We start from the raw sequence: 23,372 nt of genomic DNA on the forward strand, positions 1-23,372 counted from the left end.
AAAAACAGTTGGAAAAGCAGGGTTAAGATTGAGAGGAAAATGGTGGTTGGAATGTAGATTTGGATGTCAAGACGATGGTTGACCTTCTCAGACTGTCACGGAGCCTATGGTACAACTAACAAGAAAGGATGAAATCAGATGAGATGAGTTTCATTCTCCTTCTTGGTAAGAGAAGGAAGGTGGCTGGCAGATCCCTGGGGGACATCCACAGTCAGGTGGAAGAAGGACCAGGAAGAGAAACTGCACAAAGGAAGCTGTTGTGCTAAGACGTCCCTGAAAGAGGGGAGTGCTTCAGAAAAGGGGTGCTCTAAGCATCTTACAGGACATGACCATGAAGATGCCAAGACTTGATTCAACTAAAAGGTCATGTGACCTTAGCAAGAGCAACTATGGGGATTCAGGGCAGGATATCAGAGGGTAGCTGGAAGGTGATGGGGATTTGGGGAGACAAGGGACTGGACTCAATTCCCCAAGTGGACTGTAGCACTTTCTAGTTCCAGAATTTACTTTCAGTCTCTTGCATCTTGACATAGACTTAGTATGCATTAGGCATCTTCACTGGGCTTTGTGGTTTTATTATTTAAGGTGTTGCAGAAAATATGCAGAATTGGAATTAGAAGAACTAGGCCAGGGTTCAAGGGTCCCTTATTTTGTAGACTGTGTTATCTTGGGCAGGATATCTATTAAATCTGGCTTCTTTTCTTATATGAAAAATTCAGGTTATTGTGATACTTCTCCAAATTGTGAAGTTTGCTGGGGAATATATGCGGATAGGCTTTGAAAACTATTAAGAGTGATGTCAGTATAAGGTTAAATGGAGGAGGAAATGGCAACCCACTCCAGTATGCTTGCCTGGAGAATCCCATGGACAGGGGAGCCTGATGGGCTACAGTCCACCCCTGTGGCTACAGGGGTCACAAAGAGTCGGACACGACCGAGTGACTAAGCACACATATGGTTAAAAGGAATTATCATACTTGTGAGCTAATCTTCAGGAATCGTTCCAATATTGCATTTTGGTGGATTGATGGAAATGTATCATGTAAGACTGTATTTGACTGTAAAAAAAAAAAAACATAAAACAAACATAAGACAACTATTATAACAGGAACACATAGGAGTTTATTTTTCTCTCCTGACAAGAAGTCAGAGGAAAGTTCAGCCACTTATGGATGTCATCAAGGGCCCCAGTTCCTTTTACCTTCCTGCTCTACCATTCTTAAGTGAGTGGTTTTTGTTCTCAAGGTTGCAAGATGGTTGCTGTATCTCCAGACATCATATTTACGTCCTAAGAGAGAAGAAATGGAGGAAGGCGAAATAGGGGCTGTCAAGGGGTTGAAGGGGCATGCCATCCAAATCTCACTTTTTCTTAAAGAATATTTGTGGAAGCTGACCCCAGCCTTCTACATGCCAACCTCACTGGATGGAAATGGGTTTCACAGCTATTTCCAGTTACAAGGGTGTCTGGAATGGTGACTACTGTAGACCTCCAGTTTCTTTAGTTGAGGAAGGCAAGGGAGAAGGGGATTTTGGAAGCTAATGTGCAGTGTCCACCACAAACCAGAGTTCACCGTGGAACCCTGATGGGAGGAAGGGGATTGAGAGATGTTGCTGTGGGGTATGATGCTCAGGAGGACAGCCAGACAGTGACCAAACTGCAGGGCTCTGAGCTCTCTGTGGCTTGGACCAAAACATCTTGGCTGTCTCCCACCAAGAGGCCCAGTCCCAAGACTTGGCTCCTTCTGGCAATTAGCCCTAACCAGCTGCTGCCAAAGGGGTAAACACATTCCAAGTCCTTGAGTCCCTGCTGCACTGTAACTGTGGTTAAGACACACCCCCACCTTTACCCCATCTGGGCTAACGGAATGCTCGGTAGGGCTGTGTTGTTTTAGTGATGATTTGTGGTTATCCTCCTTCTCCTTAATGGGGAGTTGAATACCTACACACTTATGTTATCCAACTGAACAAGCGATTTGCATCCCATGCATCTCATTTTTCAGTTCACTCTCCAATCCTTGGGCATCGAGTAGGATAAGGCATTATGCTATCTTTTTTTTCTCTACTCTGGAAAGATGGCCATTAAACCAAGTCATGTCCCCAAACCTCTTCAGCTAGGTAGAGAAACAGACAACCATCAGAGTCCAGACCTGAACAGTGAGAAAATCCCACCTCCTGGCTCATCACCCAATGCCAGCTCCATCTGCTTGCTCACTCCATGAAACAATGCAGACTCCATCCTGATGATGGTGCCAGTCATGGAGGAGACTGTTGTTCTTGATTAAGGCAACTTCTATCCAGACAAGGAGATGGATCACAATCACATTTAAGGAAAAAAAAAAAAAAGAAATTAAAAGCCATTATATAAAGTATGAATAAGGACTATTGTAAATGGCTCAAAATGTACATGCAAGCAATGAAGTAAGATGAATTGACTGGTACTGAGTTGGAAAAGCTATACAGGGGCAGGGAGTGTGGAACATAATTTAATAAAAATAAACTTTTTTTTTTTTTTTTTTAACGCGCCCACTCCCAAAGAAGAAATGGAAAAGTTGTTGGGGTGTGGACCAGGGCTTCTAATTAGCTGTTCTGTTCTTCCTGATTTATCTCCTTTCTTGCCCTAGCACCTCTTGGGACTTAGTGTCCCGTGAAGGGACTTGGTCGAAGGGCAGAGCTCCCGGTCCCGAGCACCTGACCTCCCAGCCCGCTCGGACCAGGAGAGAAACGACGAGAAGCCCACCGCCTCAGGTCACCACTCCCGCCTGCTTGACCCCTTCCCTGTTTCCAAAACAGAGGAAGCCCTGAGAAGGCTCTTTGCCAGAGTTGGAAAACAGCTACCCTCATTGTCTGCCTCGCCCTGCCGGCTGCGTTCTCCTCCCTCCCTCCGCTGCTTTCTGTCTGAAAGTGTGAAAATTACAAATCCCAAGGAACTGCAATCAGAACTCTACCTAGGGAAAATTCAGAGTATCCTGGCCATAAATATCCCGCTCCAAGACGCCTGACGTCAGAGCGGGGCGGGCGGGCGCGAGGCCGGCCCAGGGGGAGCGGCGAGGTCTCGGTCGGGAGACGGCGAGCTCGGCTCGGCTCAGCGCGGAGCGGGCGCGGCGGGCGGGCGGGCGCGCAGCCGGGCGCGGGGCTGCGGGAGCCGAGGACGCGCCATGGGCGGCCCGGGGTGAGTACGGCCGCCCCGCTCTCCTCCCCGCTTCGCATCCGGGGGGCCAGGGGACCGCGGGAGGCTTTCCGGGCCACTTCCCCACTTCTCTCCTCCTCTACTTTTCTTTCCGAGGCTGAAAGGGGATTTGGCGAGGCAGCGGCTCCACCGGCTGCCTGTTTTTCTGTTTCCAAAGTGCTTTACAGGAGCCACCGGGATCCCTGAGCGGGGTTGCGGCGGGGTGGGGGGGGGGGGGGGTGCGTGCGCGTCGGTGCCTGCGGGTGTGATGTGCGTGTCGGCTCTGTCTGGATGGGCACATCTGGACACAGGAAATGTCTTCGGAAAACTTAAAAAAAATGTTTATGGCTTTGAAATCCGATTCCTTCTTGTCATAAGTGGACAGACAGAGCCAGTGCCCTCCAAACGGACAACTTTTTGGTGGTGGCTTTTCCTGGTTCGCTTGTGCCTGCCTTTGGGTGATTTAACTCTTCACACGCCCCCAGCTCCCACTTGCAAGCCTGGCCCCTGGCCAGCAGGCCAGGCCCGGGGGGTGGGGGTGGGGGGGCTTCTGGCTCTCAGAGCAAACTCTCAGAGCTTCTTGCTCTCAGAAGCAGCGGGACCTGGGAGAGGGAAGGAGCGTCCCAGGAAAGGCGTCCTGAGTAGGGATTCCAGCACCTGCGGCTGCTGCCCGTCCGTCTGCCTGCTGGGGCCCTGACAGCGCCGGGCAATGGGGCTTTGACTTAACCCGAATGAAGGAGCTGGGCTGGAGGCAGGTAACTGCAAGGGGGAGGAGAAGAAGGAGGGGGTGGGCAGGACTGAGACTCTGTGTCGAGCCGTGCCGGAGAGTGGAATGGATGTGTCTGCCACATGTGCCCACTGTGGGGGCCATTGGGGGTTTTCTGGGAGCCCCTCGGTGCCCCCAAACAAGATGCAAGCTCGTAACATAAAGAGACATGTCTGAGTTGTGGGGTGGAGGAAGGGGGGTGGTGGGGGAGAGGGAGAGAGATTTTTATCAAAATTGAACACAGATTGTTGAGGTCTGGGCTTGATTTAACTCTTCTCTCTCTGCCTTGGCCACTTTTCCAAAGTCCTGTGGTGGTTTTGCAAAGTTCCTAGGAAGATGGGAAAGGCGGGGGGCGGGGGGGTGGTGCGGGGGAACCACCTCTCCAGGAAAGAGTCCCTGGAGACTTTCCTTGAACCCTACAAGGGAAAGAGAGCAACTTTCTATCTTTAAATAGTTTCAGGTTTTGTGTCCCCCTCCTCCTTCTGAGTTTGGTGTCAGTTTCTTGAGTTTCTCTGAAAAGTTGGCTGAAGAAGGGAATGGATTTTCCCTAGGTCTTAGAGTGGGAATTGTGCTCTTTGAGTGTGGGAGGAAGCGGGGCCCTATGGACCCACCAGCCGGGGGTTGCCCAATGCACACATTGGATGTCCATAGCTGTTCAGCAAACCAGTGACCACAAAGAGAGCCCTTTCAGCGTCATCCTACCCGGCTCTCTGGTTTTATATTTTGCAATAGAACCAACCTGCAATATTTGGGTGGGAGGAAGATTACTGGACTCTCCCTGTGTCCTAGAAAAAAGGAGAGAATTAAAAAAAAATGGGACAGGGAGGAAATGTGGATATAAAAAACGGACCTACAGGAAGTTGAAGATTTGGGAAGGGTTTTAGAAATTATACAAATTGACCCCTGGAGAAGAGCTGCAAGAGACGGCGCAGACTGCAAGTCAGCTCTAGACTCCTTTAACTTCAGGAGTATGTCTTTAACTTGAGTGCAGTGAAGGAGGAGGAAATCACGCTAAGGGCCGTCTAAACAAAAGTGCTTGTAAAGGGGTAGTGGGGTGCCCGCAGCGAAATGCATGTGTAGGCGCCTGTTTATGCACTGGCGACTGCGTGGGGATGGTCGTGGCCTCAGGCCTGGAAGCATGAACGGGCCATTTCTCGGTTGCTCTGGGAGCTGCATCGACCTTCATCTCTCTTAAAAAAAAAAAAAACAAAACAGCTGTGCTATTATTGTCTGGTTCCCTGGTAGCTGCACAGTCCAGCTCCTAACTCTTAGCTGCGTTTCCAGGGTTTTTCCTCCGGATCCTCAGATGCTGAGGGAATACTCGTGCCCCCATCAGGACAAAAAGAGGAGAGAAACTTCTCCTGGACCTCAGAACTGAAAAGAGAGTGAGGAGTTCAGGAAGGGGGAGGGGGTGTGGGGGGGACCAGTAGAAAGGCCGGTGGAGGTGGAGGGTTTTATTTATTTATTTATTTTAGGTGGAAGATTTTAGTATTGGTGATTGTGGGGGAGGTTGAAAAGCCACGGCCTTCTGTGGAAAAAAGTCTCCTCCCCAGTGTTCTTCCCCAGCCCCCTGTCACCAAGGTTTTTTTTTTTTCTTTTTTTGACACAAAACAGGTTAAACTGTTGCCATGACTGAAGAGCCTGGGCTCCAGGGCAGGGTGAAGTGTAGGTGGTCAGGAGGATGCAAAGATAATCAGTGAGGCAGAGGCTGGCCTCACAGTGGAGCTGGTTGAAGTAACGACTAAAATGTCCCCACTCATTCCCACCGTGTACAAATAGAAGACTGACTATCCAGGGGTGGAGGGGACCCATTCTGGAGTCTTGTTCAGTCGCTCAGTCATGTCCGGCTGTTTGTGACTCCATGGACTGCAGCATGCCAGACTTCCCTGTCCTTCACTATCTCCTGGAGCTTGCTAAAAAAAAAAGAAAAAAAAAAATTTGGAGTCTAGCGTGGCCTCTTGTCCCAGCACAGGACCCCTTAGGGACAGCTGAGGTTGAGATCTGGCCTTTCAGCTCTTTCATCACTCTCTCTGGAGGGTCATTGGGATCCTGACCCTTTAGAGTTTGCTCAGGGGGACATTTCACCAGATTCTCAGACCACTGATGCTTGGGCTGATAATGGAAGCCTTCTCATTGGCCCTTCTATCAGCTCAAGCTTCTGACCAGCTCATTGGTCATCTCTGAGATCAGAATACTTAGGGTACATTCTCAGGCTCTCCAGAAGGTCGTAAGGTCAAAGGCACCTGGCAGAAAGAACCACTTGGAAGGTGTCCTTTGCTTTGACAGCCGTTGACCTAAGTCTCCACAACTAGGGTCTCTGTGTTCAGGGATCTGGTGTCCTTCAACTCTGGACTTCAGATGCAGCCTGGCGCAATGGAAAGAGGACCAACATCAGAGCAGTCTGCCCGGGAGAGAATTAGTAACCTGGGCATGCGTCACTCTTTGCAATCCCGTGAGCTGTAGCCCGCCAGGCTCCTCTGTCCATAGGATTCTTCAGGCAACAACACTGGAGTGGATAGCCATTTCCTTCTCCAGGGGAATCTTCCTGACCCAGAGATCGAACCTGCATTTCCTTCTTTGCACTTGGATTCTTTACCACTGAGTCATCAGGGAAGCAGTAACCTGGGATACATTACTTATTCTTTCTGAGCTTAAGTTCCCTCACCTGTAAAACGAGAATGATATTTACTGCTCAAGGTTGTTACAAATATGGTATTTATGCAAAGGGGCTAAAACAGAGCGAGGAATGTCGTAGACCTTTCATAAAGGGAATCTAATAATTTTATTTTCTAGTTTTTTTAGCCATCAGCCACCCACGTGGTTTGGAAAGGACCTCTCTCCAAATCTGGCTGTGTTGTTTTCTGTTCTTGAAGACACCTGGGTGGAGATTCAAGGGCTCAGGTCACCCTTACTTCCTCCCTCTAGAAACAGTAGCCAGCGGGGATTATCCAGGAGCATGGCTGCTCTGTTATCCTGAGGGCTGGGAGGGGGCACCAGGCATCCTGGATATCTGGCCTGGAGACCACTCTTGTGTTTGAGTTCTTGGGAGGGAGGAGGCCAGCAGAGCCAGTTGTATGGATGGGGTGGGAAGGTGGGAGTGGGGTGGGAAGATCAAGGAGCAAAGGCATCCTGAAGGACAAGCCCCAGGTCAGAGACGGTCACTGCTCCTCAGGGTGAGAGGGGAGAATCTGGTGGGTGGTAAAAATGGAAGATTTAGCCATTTGTAAACAGCTTGGCGGGTATGGGCTGGGGGGGCTGCCCTCTCCCTGATGGACACGCCGTCCAGCTGTGTGGGGTGGCTGATCCAGAGGACTGAAGGACCATCTGATGTGGGGAAAGCAGCTGCAGGTTCTCTTGGCCCATCTCAGTGCTTCTCAGTTATCCTTCAAGTTGACATTTAAGACTTTGAAGATCACATTTGTTTCTGTTTTGTTCAAGCTCTCTCTTTAACCGTGGCCTGGGATGACTTTTCAGCTTTTAAGAGGCTCAGCCAGTGGCCAACTTCTCTTGAGATGGCCCAGATTGGGGGTCGGTGAATTCCTCACTCCTGGCAGTATCTATTTCTCCAAACTCTCTCCTCACATTTTTTTGGTTTGTTTGTTTTTTTGTTTCATTATGAGGTTATAAAACTGCACCATCCGAATGCTGTGCAGGAAGGAAATGCCTTTTTCTCTGGACCCGTGGGTCATCCTGCTAGTGCTTGAGTGAGGCTATCGGAGTATGGGCATTAGCAGGTGTTGTGGGGTTCTTTCTGGGTTCCCCACCACCCCCCGCCCCCGCACCTGCTCCAGAAAAAGAAAAGGAAAGGAAAAAGAAAACCGAGAAAAATAAACCTGAGGCAGTTGGGTAGCTCTTTGAATCCTGGCTGCAGAGGAGCTGAATTTGTAGGATGCCCCATGGGTCTGTGCAAAGAGCTGCAGAATCAACAAGACCCAGGTGTGAGTCCAGTCCTGGAACCATGGGGTCACAAGCTGTTCAGCCTCTCTGAGTCTTCTTCTCCTGTCAAATGAGAGCAAGACGTGTTCTTAGGGGTTGTTCTGAGGATGAAATGAAATAGTATGTGGGAAGGACCTAGCACACTGATCAGTGTGCAGCAAAATGGTAATGCCCTTCACTTTCTAGGTCTTAAGCTCTTGAAAGTACCTGGATTTGGACATTTGTCCATGAGTCACAGTAAATAAGCCACTTATTCAAGGCTTCACAGCAGTGCTCAAAGGTCAGCTATCTCTGCCTAGAGATGGAGACCTTCACTACAAAAGTGGGGCACAGACCAGCGCTCCCCATGCCAGACAAGTGGCAGCTCCATGCGAGGCTCTACTAGCATAAAGGAAAAGGCCACCCACTCGCTCACCCATGAACCCGGGCTATTAGTGAGCTACCACTCGAGCTTGGTTTAGAAGTCCCAAACACTGTCTTGGTTCAAAGAATTGAGGTCAAAACTGGAGAGGGAAACCACTGATGTAGGACCCAGCATTAAAGTTGAATGATAATGACACAATGACAGTCGTACCTCACGGTTGAAAAGCATGTAGCCTCATTTTATCCTCATGACAATCCTATGAGACAGGTATAATCCACATTTTACAACTCAAAGCGGGAGGCTTAAAAGACTTCCCCGACTTCAGATCATAAATAAGTGGAAAAAACAGGAGGCAAACAGCTATCCAAGCAGTAGGTCTCAACCCATCACCTGGGAAGCTTGTAAAATTATCAGTACCTGGGCCCACCCCAAGCTGATTAAATGAGAATCTCTGGGGTGTGGGGCCCAGGCACTGGTTGTTCTGCAAGGTCCCCAGGTGATGTGGAGTATGAGTTGAGAGCCATGGTCTAAGGGAAGCGAGAAGTGGACCAAGGTGAGGAATCAGTCTTAACAGGCAGAGGTGAAACACAGAGTCAGATCTTTACTAGGGCTTCAGCTCCGTGGTGGTGGAAACTTGTGTGGTTCTCCCTCTGCCTGGAACCTAGAACATGCCAGATACAAGGTAGACATTCGATCCATGTTGGCTGAAGGAATGAACAAACTGCTGTAGATTAGGAGCTGACAATCTCAGCAGCCAAGTCCAGCCTGTCATCTTATTGTGTAAGTAAAACAAGCCTTGTGTGTTACTGGAACACAGCCATGCTGTTTGTGTATGTGTTATCTGGGGCTCCTTTCTTGAGAAAAGGGTGGAGTTGGAGTGTTGTCATTGAGGCCATATGGGTTGCAGAGCTGAAAATATTTACTGTCCGGCCCTTTAACAGACAAAGTTTGACGGCTCCTGCCCTGGTTCTTAGCGTGAACAGACCAAGTACAGTTTAGGGAAGGTTGTTGTAGCTTGGTGGTCAAGAATATGGCTTCTAGAATCAGATCTATGTTTGAATCCTGGTTCCGCCACTTAACCTGTTGTAAGACCTTGCATGTTATTTCACCTGAGCCTCAGTCTCCTCATCTGAAAAATGGGGATGATAATAAATGCTACCATTCTCAAAGGATGGTTGCCAAGATTGCCAGCCCCTGGCTTAGAGTAAGCACTCAATCATTGTTAACTATCCCTATGGTGATGGTAAGTGGTTGTAATTCCTGGCAACTAGCCAGCTAGAGGGAAAACAAAAGTCAAAATCTAAATCCAGTATCACTAACAGAATAAGGGATGTGGTGGGAAAAAGTAATCAGTTGGTAAGCTGGTGTGAGGAAGAAGGACTGATGTAAGGTTTTTGAGGCAAAGGGAATCTGTTTAAGATAACACAAGACAGGCTCCTGGTGTGCGAGTTAGGTGCGGTTTGGCTGACGGCTACGTGGCTGTCAGCCGTCAGTCCCATCATCCTCAAGGGTTAGAGTTGTGCTGTATTCAGTGGCTCACTCGTGTCTTCCTCTTTGTGGCCATTTGGATCATAGACTTGCCAGGCTCCTCTGTCCATGGAATTTTCCAGGCAGGAATACTGGAGCAGGTTGCCATTTCCTACTCCGGGGGATCTTCCCAACCCAGGGGTTGAAGCCTCATCTTCTGCATTAGCAGGCAGATTCTTTACCAACTGCACCACTTGGGAAGCCCCTTCTCTCCCAACCCTGCCCTAAAAGGGTTAACTTGGGCTTTATTGCACTGAGCTTAGTTACAGGCATGTCCCACCTCTATTCCCGTGCTTGTAGTTTGTTCTGCCTGGATGGCCCATCTTCCTGGGACTACTTGTCCTACCAGACTTGCTTTGGTGCCCCCTTCTCTCCCCCTTTTCCAGGCTTCCCCTCCCCGCCCAGTCACTCCCTCCTCACTCTGCAAACTTAGCAGGCAGCTCTGACATGACATCTCACACGTGGCATCTGGATCCCGGAAGGACTGAGTCTCTGTCTTGCCTTCTTTGTATTTGGAGCTCATAAAAGCCGAATTACATTGTAGAAGCCACACCTGGTAGCCAGTGTCAATTAAACCCTTGGTTCGACTCTGACAGCTGAGTTAACTCTTGAGGAATGCCTATGGTACGTGCCTGGGTGCTGATGGGATGGCAAGAGCAAATCCCCAGAGCCAAGCAGATGGTGAAGAGCGGTCCAGTTTATAGACAACGTGGAAGCTTTGTGTCCTTAGCCTCTGTTCCGTGGTGGCTCCTGCCCTCTGGAGCACCTCTCCTAAGGGGTAGCCGGGGACAGGGAAAGGGGGAAGAAACTTGAAACCAACCCTCTGACTTCTTGTCAGCAGATGCGGTGAGAAGTTGGGTTTTGGCTTCTCTGGGCTTTTCATGTGTACGTGCCAAGATAATTGGGAATTGGCTTGGGACGGTCAGCTTTCATTATCACGGTAACAAAGAGAGGCATGGTCATGCATAATAGCAAAACAGCAGATAATTCACAATGTTGCCATCTGAACGCAGAATGTGTTGTGTAATTTTTAGGGATTTTAGTGGCAGATGTATACTTGTGGCAAATATGTGTCATATATGGAATAATATTAAAATTGTTATTTTCTAATGATGGAGAAGGCATAGAAGAATGTTGGCCTTAAATTAAATATTCCTCTTTGAGCAACCCCAAATGGACAATTAGGAGCTGATTTCTAAGAGGGCAAGGAAGACAGGGAATGAAATCGTATTGTTAGTAGGTCCCACTATGCACATAGCACCATGTTGATAATTTTTTTAAAATGTATTTCTTATTTGATTTTTCAAAATTACGATGGTAATTATCCCTTGTTTAACCATGTGAATCAATATCATGCAGAAATACAAAAGGACAAGTGGAAAGCGAACAGCATCTCCACCCCTCCTCCACACCCTGGGAATTAATGTTTACAGCCTAGAATTAATCCTTATCTTTTCCTTTGTCCATACAACTACTATAGGTGTGTATACCGTTATGGTGGGGTCTTGGCCCAGACTGTAAAGCATCTGCCTGCAATGCGGGAGACCCGGGTTCAATCCCTGGGTTGTGAAGACCCCCTGGAGATGGAAATGGCAACCCACTCCAGTACTCTTGCCTGGAAAATTCCATGGACGGAGGAGCCTGGTAGGCTACAGTCCATGGGGTCGCAAGGAGTCGGACACGACTGAGCGACTTCACTTTCACTTTCTTGTTGTTTGACTGTTTTTCACTGAAATGGAATCTCTGTGTATTACCCTGCAGCATACATTTCTTCTCTTTGGACCATTTATCAGGGTCATCCCTATGGTGAATGGAACCTTTATTTTTTCTGATTTCTTTATATGCCTAAACACACACAGGCGCTTCCTAGGTGGCTCAGTGGAAAAGAATCCCTCTGCAATGCAGGGCACACTGATCCCATCTCTGCTGCAGTATTCTTGCTTGGGAAATCCCATGGACAGAGGAGCCTGGAGGGGTTGCAAAAGAGGCAGACATGACTGAGCGACTGAGTATACAGACACACACAGATCTATATATCTGAGGTCATGCCATTCTTGCAGCAAAGCTCATTATTATTATTTTTTTCATCAGTCAGCTATTACATGTGATTTCATCCTGGGTGACCACCAGCTTGGGTACCTGAGTCTAACATACCAAGCATCCATCACCCAGGAAAGATGAGTGACTGTTGTACCCTAGCTGGTGACCATCCTGGGTGTGCCTCCATGCTGTCTATGGTCTTTGTTTGTCCCCTAGGAAAGCTCTTGAGCATCAGTCCCTGTGGCCGATCCCTCCTTCTCATCAGATTTAGTCTTCCCTCCTTGGGTCTCCTCAATCACTGAATATGCAGGAAGAGCCGGAGGAAACGTCAAAGACTGATACATTGGATTGGAGAACAACGGTGATAGAGCAAGTCAGGCAGTGCAGGCTAATGGTCATGTGTGTGGACCCTGCCTTCAGATCACCAGCCCCCAGAAGGACTGGTTCCCAGCGGCAGACAGTGCTAGCAGTGGTCAGCCTTCTTTAGAATTGCCTCAGCTGCAGTCTCTCCTACTGGGTCCCCTCCGCCCCAGTGTGGGGGAAATTCTAAAGGGCATCCTGGCTTCAGAGCTCCCCATGGGGTTGGCTGAGGCCTTCACTGATGCTGCGTGACCACTGTACTTCCCCTCCTACCTGAACCTCGCTCCCATGACTGGTTAATTTAAGAACCCTTCCTAATAACCCGCTGCCTGCCCCCAGAAGTTTTACTTATTTTACATGAAATCGCTTTGGAGTAGCCCATTATTATCCAGATAATTGTTCCACGGCATGCAGGATCTTAGTTCCCCAACCAGGGATCGAACCCGTTCTCCCTGCAGTGGAAGTACAGAATCCTAACCCCTGGACCACCAGGGGATTCCCGAGAGTGGGAACTGGGAATTTATGAGGATGTCAGAGAAGAGGGCATCAGAGGAGGAGATGGGTGGACGGTATCACCGATGCAATGAACCAGAACTTGGGCAAACATCAGGAGATGGTGAGGGACAGGGATGCCTGGCATGCTGCAGTCCATGCGGTCGCAGAGAGTCGGACACGACTGGGTGACTGAACAACAAAAATGTCACTATATGAAAAAGTACATTTTTTTTCTTTTTTCCCTTGTGCTCTATTTTGTATGTTTTCTAGGTGGGACCCAGCTGATTTCTCTTCAATAGAGTTGTGTTATAACTGGGAAGTCTGAGCACATGTTTTGATTTTATTGCCAGATTTGCATTGGCGCCTGCTGCCTCCCTCAGATCCTCAAGTCTAGGCTGAGAGGTGTGGGTATATCAGGTCGGAAGCATGACCGGATAGCTTTGTTGCCATCCTGCCTGGAGATAGGATCTGGACAAGTTGACCTTTGGGAATTCTTCTCCATCTTATCAGTGTATCTGCTATATAAAGGGGGTGGTCTCAAGGGGCTCTGATGGCTCACTGGGAGCCAGCTTCCTGCCTGTCTAGGTTTTCATGCCTGCCTGGGTCTCTGCCAGGTCTGATTTGTTCTTATGGGGGTGTTTGCTTTTTTGCTGCTTTGTCCCAAGCAAGGGAGGTCTTTGGGGCTGTGCATTGAACATTCCACCTTCTGCGTTATGTACACTGATCACCTGCCCCAGTGCCAAAGCAAAGCTTGCCGGCATCGTGGATTCCCGATGTGCCAGACTGACAGTTCATGTCTGACCGAGTTCCTGGGGGTCAGTGTCAACACTCCCTCCATCACTTCCTCTTGGACACCGTGGCCCCCAGCCTCAGGTTCCCCTGATAAGGTAATGAGTGGAGGGAGTGATTCCAGGTCAGTGAGGAGACACATCAGCATTTCCACAGTGCCAGAGGCAGCTCTGAAATTCGTCTGAAGCAAATTCAGAGTTTCTGTGGACTTTGGGCAATAGAAAGGCCCAGCCATTTTAACTTTTCTCTTTTTAAAAAAGTCTCCATCAATATATTTATCAGTCTGTTCCCGATCATGTGACACTGAGCTGGCAGCTGCCCAGAGAAAGAGAGTTAGGAATTGCCTCTGCCTTTCCGAGACACTCGGTTGATAACTTACCATTACCACTTCCCTGAACAGAGGTGATGTTATTGATGACTGTGGTTCCTACATGGGAGCTGGGACTGACAGCTGATAAACAGACCAGACTTCTGAATATAAAGCTGTGGGTCAGAGCACGGGCACCGGCTTTAGGTTCTGGGTCTACTTCATGCTAGCCGTGTGGCCTTGCATCAGTTACTTCATCTCTTTGTGCCTAAATTTCCTTATCTGTAAAATGGGCTGTTATGAAGGTAAAGTTAATGTGTGATTTGGTAAAAAGAAAAAAAAAAAAAAACAGAACTTGAAACCGTGGCTGTCACATAGCACTAGGAAGTATTAGTGGTGGAGGTGATGGTGGTGAGCACGAATCCAGTCTCATTAGCCCTGTTCGCCCTTCATCCCCCACGGTGCTTGGCACAGATCTGGGGCCCACCAGGAATGTATCAAGTGAAACACGCCACTGCCTTCTGCCGCGTGTCCACTGCCTGGTTAGTCTGCTCAGCTCTCTACTGAAAAAATGTTTTCCATTTAATATTTTTATTTCAACTGTATTAAAGGTCGACATGATTCAGAAAAGTGCAGTTTGTAAGTGTATACCTCAGTGGGTTTTTACACTTGTGTGACCAGCATCCAGATCAAGAAACACAACACTCCAAAACTCCTATCTCCCCTGCCCCGATAAGTCCCCCAGGTCCCTTTCTGGTTACTCCCCTTTCATAATCCTAACTTCTAATGTCAAAGATTAGTTGTGCCTGTTCTTGAACTTCATGTAAATGGAATCATACGTTGTGTCCTTGTTTGTAGGTATCTGTGTTTGCGCAGCACGATGTGTGGATGACTCATTCTTGTTGTGTAGTATTCCGCTATGGGGCTATCCACTATGATCCACTCTTTGGTTGGTGAGCATTTGGGCGGTTTCCAGGTTTGAGGCTGCTGTGAATAGCCTTGCTGTGAACACTCATGCACTTGTTCTCGGATGAACATAGGAATGTTTCTCTGTTGCTGTGTTCTCGGGACTGGGACAGCTGGGTACTAGGGACTACATATATTCAACTTTAGGAAATACTGCCAACAGCTTTATGGAGTGGTTGTACTGTGTTTTCCATTTCCTGTGAAGACGAATAAGCTGTTCCAACTTGGTAGTGTGGGGGCATGAGGCCTGGTCGTATCCTGGGGCTCCTGAAATGTGCATCTTCTCCAAGCTCTTGGTTGTAGAAAGCCTTGGGGAGGGAGGCAGGTCCTTTTTAACCAGGTGTATCACTTACGTTCCTTCACCAAATCCTCTCAACCATTCCACGAGCTGAGACGCTGTTATCAACCCCTCTTACAGATGAGGCAACTGAGGCACAAAGCAGTTGAATGAGATCCCTGAGGTCCTTCAGGAAAAAACTGTGAGGATGGAAAAGAAGTGTGCCTACATCTGAAACATGTGCCTTTTAGGATCCAATGGTGCATTGTTTTGCTTTTGGTGCTAACAGCAGAGAGAAACACAGACCAGTCTAGAAACCCGTGCCAGCTGTGAGTGGTGGTCATGAGAAGATGGTCTGTGAGAGGGAGCAGAAATAAGCAACTTGGTGACCTTGGGAGGTCAAATTGTTTTCCTGCCCAGGGATGGTTGGAGAAAGTCATAACTTTCCTGGAAGGCAAGGGCGACCATGTAATTTACTGTCTAAACCAGGACTCGTTCAAGAGTGAAAGCGTGCTATCCGGATAGGACGCTGGGGAGGCAGGCGTAAATTGGGACCCTCCCAGTGTTGCGCTCCCCCACCCCCCAGAAGTCTAAGTGGGGGCGGGCGGAGGGAATGGCTCTCCTGCTAAGTGGGGCCGCACAGGTTCTTTTTAACTCTTTCAGAACACTGTCTGTCTGCACTCTGCCCTGATGTAATGTCTTCTGGCCGCCTCTGTTTATACTAAAAGCAAGTCTGGTTTTCTTCTTCCCTTCTATACAACATTCCCTGCCCAAATGGGGCTCTGACAAGGTAAGCTTCCTTTAAAACAGATCCTGTCCCACTGAGATGCATACGCCAACAGATGAGAAGCTTCTAGAAGCCTCGGACTGTGCCTTAGTCACTGTGCTTTCTACAGCACTTAGCTGGGTGACAGACGTAGAGTGAGCACTCCAGGAATGCTTGACTGTATATGATGTTTATCCATGTGCTTCTTCGTTCATTCTTAGTTCATTAAGAAAGAGCTTAGTTTAGATCCTAGCCTCTTTTTTAAAATTTATTTTTAGTTGGAGGATAATGGCTTGACAATGCAGTGTTGGATTCTGCTGACAACCACGTGAATCAGCCATCAGTATATATACATCCTCTCCCTCCTGCACCTCCCTCCCAATCCCCACCCCATCACGGAGCACTGGGTTGAACTCCCTGTGTTATATAGCAGCTTCCCACAAGCTGTCTATTGGAAAAGACCCTGATGCTGGGAAAGATTGAAGGCAGGAGGAGAAGGGGACGACAGAGGATGAGATGGTTGGATGGCATCACTGACTCAATGGGCATGAGTTTGAGCAAACTCTGGGAGATGGTGAAGGACAGGGAAGCCTGGCATGCAGCAGTCCATGGGGTCACAAAGAGTTGGACACAACTGAACAACAACAATGTATATGTTGATGCTACTCTTCAATTCATCCAACCTTCTCCTTCCCTTTCTGTGTCCACAAGTCCATTCTCTCCTTCTGCATCTCTGTTTGTGTCCTGTGAATAGGTTCATCAATATCATTTTTCTAGATTCCATATATAGGTGTTAATGTACCATATTTGTTTTTCTAACTGATTTCACTCCGTATAACAGGCTTTAGGTTCATCCACCTCAGTTCACCTGACTCAGATTTGTTCCTTTTTATCCTAACCTCTTCTTTTTTTTATCTGACTCCGATTCCACTGATGCAGAAAGATGTCAGGGGTGTGTGTGTGTGTGTGTGTGTGTGTGTGTGTGTGTGTGTGTGTGTGTGTGTGTGTGTGTGTGTGTGTGTGTGTGTGTGTGTGTGTGTGTGTGTGTGTGTGTGTGTGTGTGTGTGTGTGTGTGTGTGTGTGTGTGGTGGGGCGGTGCATGCACACAAAGAATGAAGAATCAAAGGGATCAACTTAATGAATAGCAAACACATCATGGAATTTGATGTCAGGATCTAGGTTTGAGTGTCAGCCATCCACTAATGAGCTGCAATGGCTTAGATAAGTGATACAGCAGTTTAACGTTGCTGAGCCTCTGTTTCGGCCATGTGTGGAGTGGAAACACAGTAATGCCAGGGGTAAAGGAGTGAAATGTGTCTGTGGAGCAGGGTATAGGAAACGCGCTCAGTATGCTGTGAATCATTGTGTAATTCCTCGTTGTTAGTGGCTGTAGTGGTTCAGCCGCTCTCTGAGGAGCACCAGTCTGGGAGGTGCTGTGTGCTGAGGCAGGTCCTCCATCAGCTGAATGAATCCCCCATCAGCTAAATCTATTTCTGCCCCCCAGGGCCTCTGGTCTCTCAAAGTGAGGCATCAGCGTGTACGTGGCAACCCCATGTGTCTGGGAACTCATATTAATAAACCAGGAAGCACTCAGCAAATTCTTCAAGGTCTTAGGGGTTTGATGTGGGTGTTGAAAGATAAGGATGCAAAGGATGATTAATTTCTCATTAAGCCCACAGCTGCATTTTCCCCAGAACAACAGAAAGAAGCATTTAAGGGCTTAATGTGTATCCCGCAGTATCTTTGGTATGGTTTCTCATGTAGATTCTGGGGTCAAAACTGCTGGGACCCAAATTTAAGATTCCACTGTTTATTAGAATTGCAGCCTTGGGCAAGTATTTACCTCCCCTGAGACGCAGTTTCCTCATCTGTAAAAGGGTGATAGTATTATAATAGTACCTACCACTAAATGGGGCTTCCCTTGTGGTTCAGCTGGTAAAGAATCCACCTGCAATGCAGGAGACCTGGGTTCGAGCCCTAGGTTGGGAAGGTCCCCTGGAGAAAGGAAAGGCTACCCACTCCAGTATCCTGGCCTGGAGAACTGTGTAGTCCATGAGGTCTCAAAGAGTCAGACACAACTGAGCGACTTTCACTTTACCACTGAATGAGGACAAAAATAAGACTTGAAAAGCACTTAGAGCAGTGCCTAGAATGCAGTATGTACACTGTAAACCTGTGTTGTTATTATTGGCCGAATAATATGTGGTCCATTGGAATATGACGTGCTGATGCAATACATAGTTAGAGAAGGGAAGGTCATTTTGTGATGGGGATGTCTGGGAAGGATTCGTGGAAAAGAAGCATTCTCAAGGTTGATTCTTTTACACTCAGAGCAGGAAAGTTCATGCCCATGATTTCTCTGTTCTTTAAGCTTGGAAAAGAAGATTTAGTGTAGAAAAAAACCTTTCCTTAAGAGACATAAGTTTAGACTTCCCTGGTGGTCCACTGGTTAAGTATCTGCCTGCCAATGCAGGGGACACGGGTCTGATCCCTGATCCGGGGTGATTCTGCATTCTGTGTGGCAACTAAGCCTGTGTCACAACTGCTAAAGCCCGCATGCCTAGAGCCTGCGCTCCACAGCAAGAGAAGCCACCGCGAGAAGCCAGTGCACTGCAACTAGAAAGTAGCCCCTGCTCGTTCCTTCCAAATTAGTTCCTCCATCCTTGTGTCAGGGACGGGGGGATATTCAGATGAGTCCTGCAGGTACTAACAGTGTTGTCAAGAAAGGATCTAGAAGTGAAGAATACTATCCCATGTCATCAGTGCCGTGAGTGGGAGATGCTCAAAGCTGAGAAATTTAGGTTCCACTTAAGAGTGTTTGGGAATGTGAGGACGTTCAGGGATCACCTTCCAAGTTTCTGTTGTGATGATGGGATGGTAAATGTATGGTGCTTCCTGCAGCAGCAGCAGGACGGACAGATGGTACCTGTGGTTCCTTCGGTATGTCTGTGATGTCCCACAGGTAAAGGGCACGATGAGAAAACACTCTGAACTTTTCCTAGACAGTGTTGACAAAGTGAAAGTGAAGTCGCTCAGTCGTGTCTGACTCTTTGCAACCGCATGGACTGTAGCCTACCAGGATCCTCAGTCCATGGGATTTTCCAGGCAAGAATACTGGAGTGGGTTGCCATTTCCTTCTCCAGGGGATGTTCCCGACCCAGAGATCGAAGCCGGGTCTCCTGCATTGTAGGCAGACGCTTTACCATCTGAGCTACCAGGGAAATGCCCCATATTGTTGTTGACAAGGTCTACACAAATGTGTTTGTCACAGTGCCCAGGGACTGTTGGAATTTCTGCTTCATGGGCTTCATCTCTAACACTGTGACTTATTTTAAAATTGTCTATCTCATTTTAAAATTGTCATTTTAAAATTGCCAGCTTAACAAAAGGAAGTCTTCCCGCTGGCTCCAGCCATAGATCTTTCTCCCTCTCCCAAGTTTCCTAGTGAAGAAGTGATGAAATACTATCCGACTTATTCAAACTTTCATAAATTAAAAGAAAAATTCTTGGGGTTTTCCAGAGCATGCATATGCAGTGCTAACACTGCAGTGATGCTGTAGAATAATAAACATATGAAAAAATGTTCAGCTTGACTTGGGATCAGGGAATTACCCTCAACTGAAGTCTTTGGGAGACAACCATTTCACACTCATCAGATTGGCCCCCCAAATTATACTCCTCCCATTGTATGTAGTTCAGTTCAGTCTCTCAGTCGTGTCCAACTCTTTTCAACCCCATGGACTGCAGCACGCCAGGCCTCCCTGTCCATCACCAACTCTCGAAGTTTACTCAAACTCATGTTCATCGAGTCGGTGATGCTCATCCTCTGTCGTCCTCTTCTCCTCCCGCCTTCAGTCTTTCCCAGTATCAGAGTCTTTTCCAATGAGTCAGCTCTTCGTATCAGGTGGCCAAAGTAATGGAGTTTCAGCTTCAGCATCAGTCCTTCCAATGAATATTCAGGACTGAATTCCTTTAAAGAAACCTCCCATTCACTCATGGTAGGCATTAAATTGTTATAGACAGTTGGGGGAGCTATTTGGTGCTATTCAGCAAAACCAAAGATATACTTACCCTACAACCCAGGAATTCCATTCTTAGGTAAGTCTAATACATGTGAAAAAAGAAATATCCAAGAATATTCATGATAGCATGTTTTTTAAGAGCTAGAGAACTACCCAAATATCTATCATCAACCAGAAAACTGGTTACATAATTTGATATTTATGTGTGATGAAATGTGGTGGAAAAAAATGCATAGACTGTGCTATGGAGACATAATCTCCATAATCTCAGGAACAAAATGAAGTGAAAAAGGCAAGTCACAGAAGGATGCCATTGCTATGAAGTTTAAATCATACACACTAATACTTTTATTTACATATATTTACCTGTGTAATTAAAGTATAAGAAACACATTATGTTGGAATAAACACCGAATTCAAAGAAGTAGCTCCCTGCAGGGAAGACAGGAAGGAAGAGCAGGGAGGGTCACACAGGGCCTCCATTTGTGTCCTTGATATCTATGGCTTGTGATGGCTACACAGATGTTTATTTTATTATTATCTACATTATTATATATATTTTGTAGATATGTAAAATATTTTCTAATCTAAAACAAGGTAACTTTATAAAATGGGCACAAACTGTTCTGTCTCCTCTGCCTGTTTGCACAGAGATGCTGTCCAGTGAGTGACTGGGAAGTTCTCCCCATTTGCTCTGGGTCCATATGGGAAATTTTAAGTAGATGTGACCATCTTCAAAGGTTTCCCTGGTGGCTCAATGGTAAAGGGTCTGCCTGCAATGCAGGAGACACACAAGAGACACAGGTTCAATCCCTGGGTTTGAAGATACACTGGAGTAGGAAGTGGCAACCTGCTGCAGTATTCTCACCTGGAAAGTTGCATGGACAGAGGAGCCTGGTGGGCTACAGTCCGTGGGGTTGCAAAGAGTCGGACATGACTGAGTATGACCATCTTCAAATGGAACATTCCCCACACATCTACACTGGACCCTGTGTGCACATGGTGGTCACTGTTTTTTGAACTAAACATCTTTTTTTCCCTGACTTGTGGGGTTTTGGGGATCTTATTTTGATTTGTAGGTGGAGATGCAGAACAGGGCCATAGTAATAGAAACCAAATGGCATCTCTCTGGCTTATTCTCCAGCTAGCAAATTGTTGGAGCCTCCTCACATGCCATCTCTTCCTTGTTACTGGGATCCCTTGCTAGTGCTGGCAAGTGACGGCCATCCTGACATCCCTTTGACAAGGACATGGCACTGACATTCATAAGTGTTTCTGATTGCCCGAGGGTTGGGGGAGGAGTCCCCCCTCCACCATAACTGCCTGGTTCAGTGAAGCTCTCCAACCCTTCTAAGTTCCATTAGTACAGCCCCAGCTCTGTTCCTGTTGCAAACATTGTGAAATGGGAAAGTACCCACCACTGGGAATTGCTTCACTTTCTTTTGCTTGCCAGTGAAGCCATGCTGACTTCTCCTCTGGGTGCTCATTGACATGCAGTTGATCCATCTCTTTTATGTGCCTCTCTTTTTATTGCAGCCCCGTCTCCCTTGGAATCTGGTCCAGGTTCAATCCTGGTGACACATACTGCGTTTGCCTTGAGTGCCCTGTCCTGTATTGTGCAGCCGCTGTCCTTGACCGAGCCCGTGAACCTCACTGCTCGGTGGTTCTGCAACAGTGAGCCCCTTTCTCTAGTTACCATGGTGTTTGCAGCTAGGGATTGTAGCTGGGGGTGACTTTCCTCTCTGCCTTCGGCTTATTTATACATCATATAATTCATCTTCTTTAAATGGGAGAAAGTCGCTCAAAGCTAGGACTTTGGGGAGCAAGTCCTAGGTTGCTCTGAGAATGGACACTGTAGTCCACATCAGTCAGGCTCCAGGCAGAAAGCAGTTGGCACGCCCCAAAGGGTTAAACTGATAAGAATGTAATGAGAGGGATATTTGCAGAGAGATAAAGGGCTAAGGAGATGATGAGGCACCCAGGGGCCATCAACAGCAAGAAGCTCTTAACACTCTTACGCCTGCAGAGGCCAGAGGAAGTTCTGGTGTTATCACTGAGCCCTGTGCCAGCTGAAGCCAAGGAGGAGGGGCTGCATGGCTGGAGATGTGGCCCTAGAGGGACACAGCCCCTGCCAGAGCCGTGGCTTAGCAGAGACCTGAGATCTCTTTCCCTCTGCCCTCCAGCCACCTGCAGTTGCTTCCCACTGGTTGAATCCCACTGGGTACCAGAAGCCCAGGAAGCTGAGTGATGCATTCTGGAATGGTCAGCCCCCAGCCACCCTGGGCAGGAGCATGGCAGAGAAGGGCAGGGAGTAGGCAGAGGAGGAATGTATATTTCTCTGTGCTGTTACCATGTAACTAGGAAGACCAGGAGTAACTGGTGTTCAACCAGTAATAGCATTTTGGGCGGCTTGGGCTATGGTTCTGGGACTGGTTGACTCCTGCCTAGATGGGTGAGCCAGGAAGGAGATCTGGGAGGGAAAGGGACTGATATTCAAGGATATGGGTCATGTTCTTTGTTCTGTGCTTTGAAAAAGATGATTTGAATGAGGCCCGAGGATTGGCTGTTTTTCATGCTCCAGGTGGTTGTCATACCTTAAAAATGATTGAACTTGGTGATCTCAGGTGGCAAATTTTAGCCTTGAGACCTTTTCTGAGCCTAACCTAAGTGACACACATCAGGCTGGTCATGAGTGCCCAGACTATACGCATGCACGTGAGGCTGATGATGCTCTGAACTGGAGATGATCTTCCTGGAGTTTTCCTCCTGGCTCCACCTTCATTCGCGTTATTCATTACCTTCGCCTGGAGGCTCACTTGAGCACATTTTACCTGTGAAGGCTGTGATACATGTCAGAGGGGCAGCTTTGATCAAATGACCCTGATTACGTAAACAAGGTCTCTAAACGTTGTGGCAGGATACCCAGGAAGGAGAAAATAAGATAGCTGAACTCGGGGGGATAACAGGACCTGCCCTCGAGAATTCCAACTAGTATGAGAATTGGGATGTACCCACCAAAGATAAGGAACCCCTGTGAAGGAATATATCATGAGAAAGTTCACAATATACAAGCAAAATGTGTGCTTGGTAAAAGAGGGTCGGAGAATAGAGCCACTGGGAGCAGAGAATAATAGCCCTGTGGGGGGGGGGTGGTGGTGGTGGTTTAGTTGCTAAGTTGTGTTCAACTCTTGCTACCCCATGGATTGTAGCCCACCAGGCTTCTCTGTCCGTTGGATTTCCCTGACAAGGATACTAGAGTGGGTTGCCATTTCCTTCTCCAGGGATTGAACCTAGGGATTGAACCCAAGTCTCCTGCATTTGACAGGTGAATTTTTTCCTGCTGAGCTTCCAGGGAATCCCCCTTGCCCTGTAACCTTAACTAAACATTTGACATCTCTCAGCAGGCCTCAGTTTCCTCATCTGTAAAATGGGCAAACTAAAGGTCTATTTCTCATTAGGCAGTTGCAGGGGTTACACGGGGACATCATATGAGGCACAGGGCCTAGTACACAATAAATGCTCCATAAAGGTTGGTGATTATCAGCACCATCGTTCTTCCTGGAGGTGAATACCAATCACCACTTGGGAAAA

General features: G+C 47.8%; 1 protein-coding gene and 1 pseudogene across 3 annotated transcripts in view; one reads left to right on the top strand and one right to left on the bottom strand.

The window, feature by feature from the left end:
• Window positions 1-23,372, bottom strand: part of LOC122697713 — a 107,971-nt pseudogene that overhangs the window by 61,060 nt on the left and 23,539 nt on the right.
• DAAM2 (dishevelled associated activator of morphogenesis 2) overlaps window positions 3,044-23,372 on the top strand; it is a 126,907-nt gene continuing 106,578 nt past the window's right edge. For 2 of the 3 annotated variants that reach the window (XM_043907376.1, XM_043907381.1), the window contains exon 1: window positions 3,044-3,169. The gene's annotated coding sequence lies outside the window, so the exon portion shown is untranslated. Of the gene's footprint in view, window positions 3,170-3,600; window positions 3,922-23,372 lie in introns of those variants that run through there. The other variant, XM_043907379.1, reaches the window with a different exon arrangement.

This window comes from Cervus elaphus, chromosome 7, assembly GCF_910594005.1.
Source record: "Cervus elaphus chromosome 7, mCerEla1.1, whole genome shotgun sequence".
NCBI classification, from domain to species: Eukaryota; Metazoa; Chordata; class Mammalia; order Artiodactyla; family Cervidae; genus Cervus; species Cervus elaphus.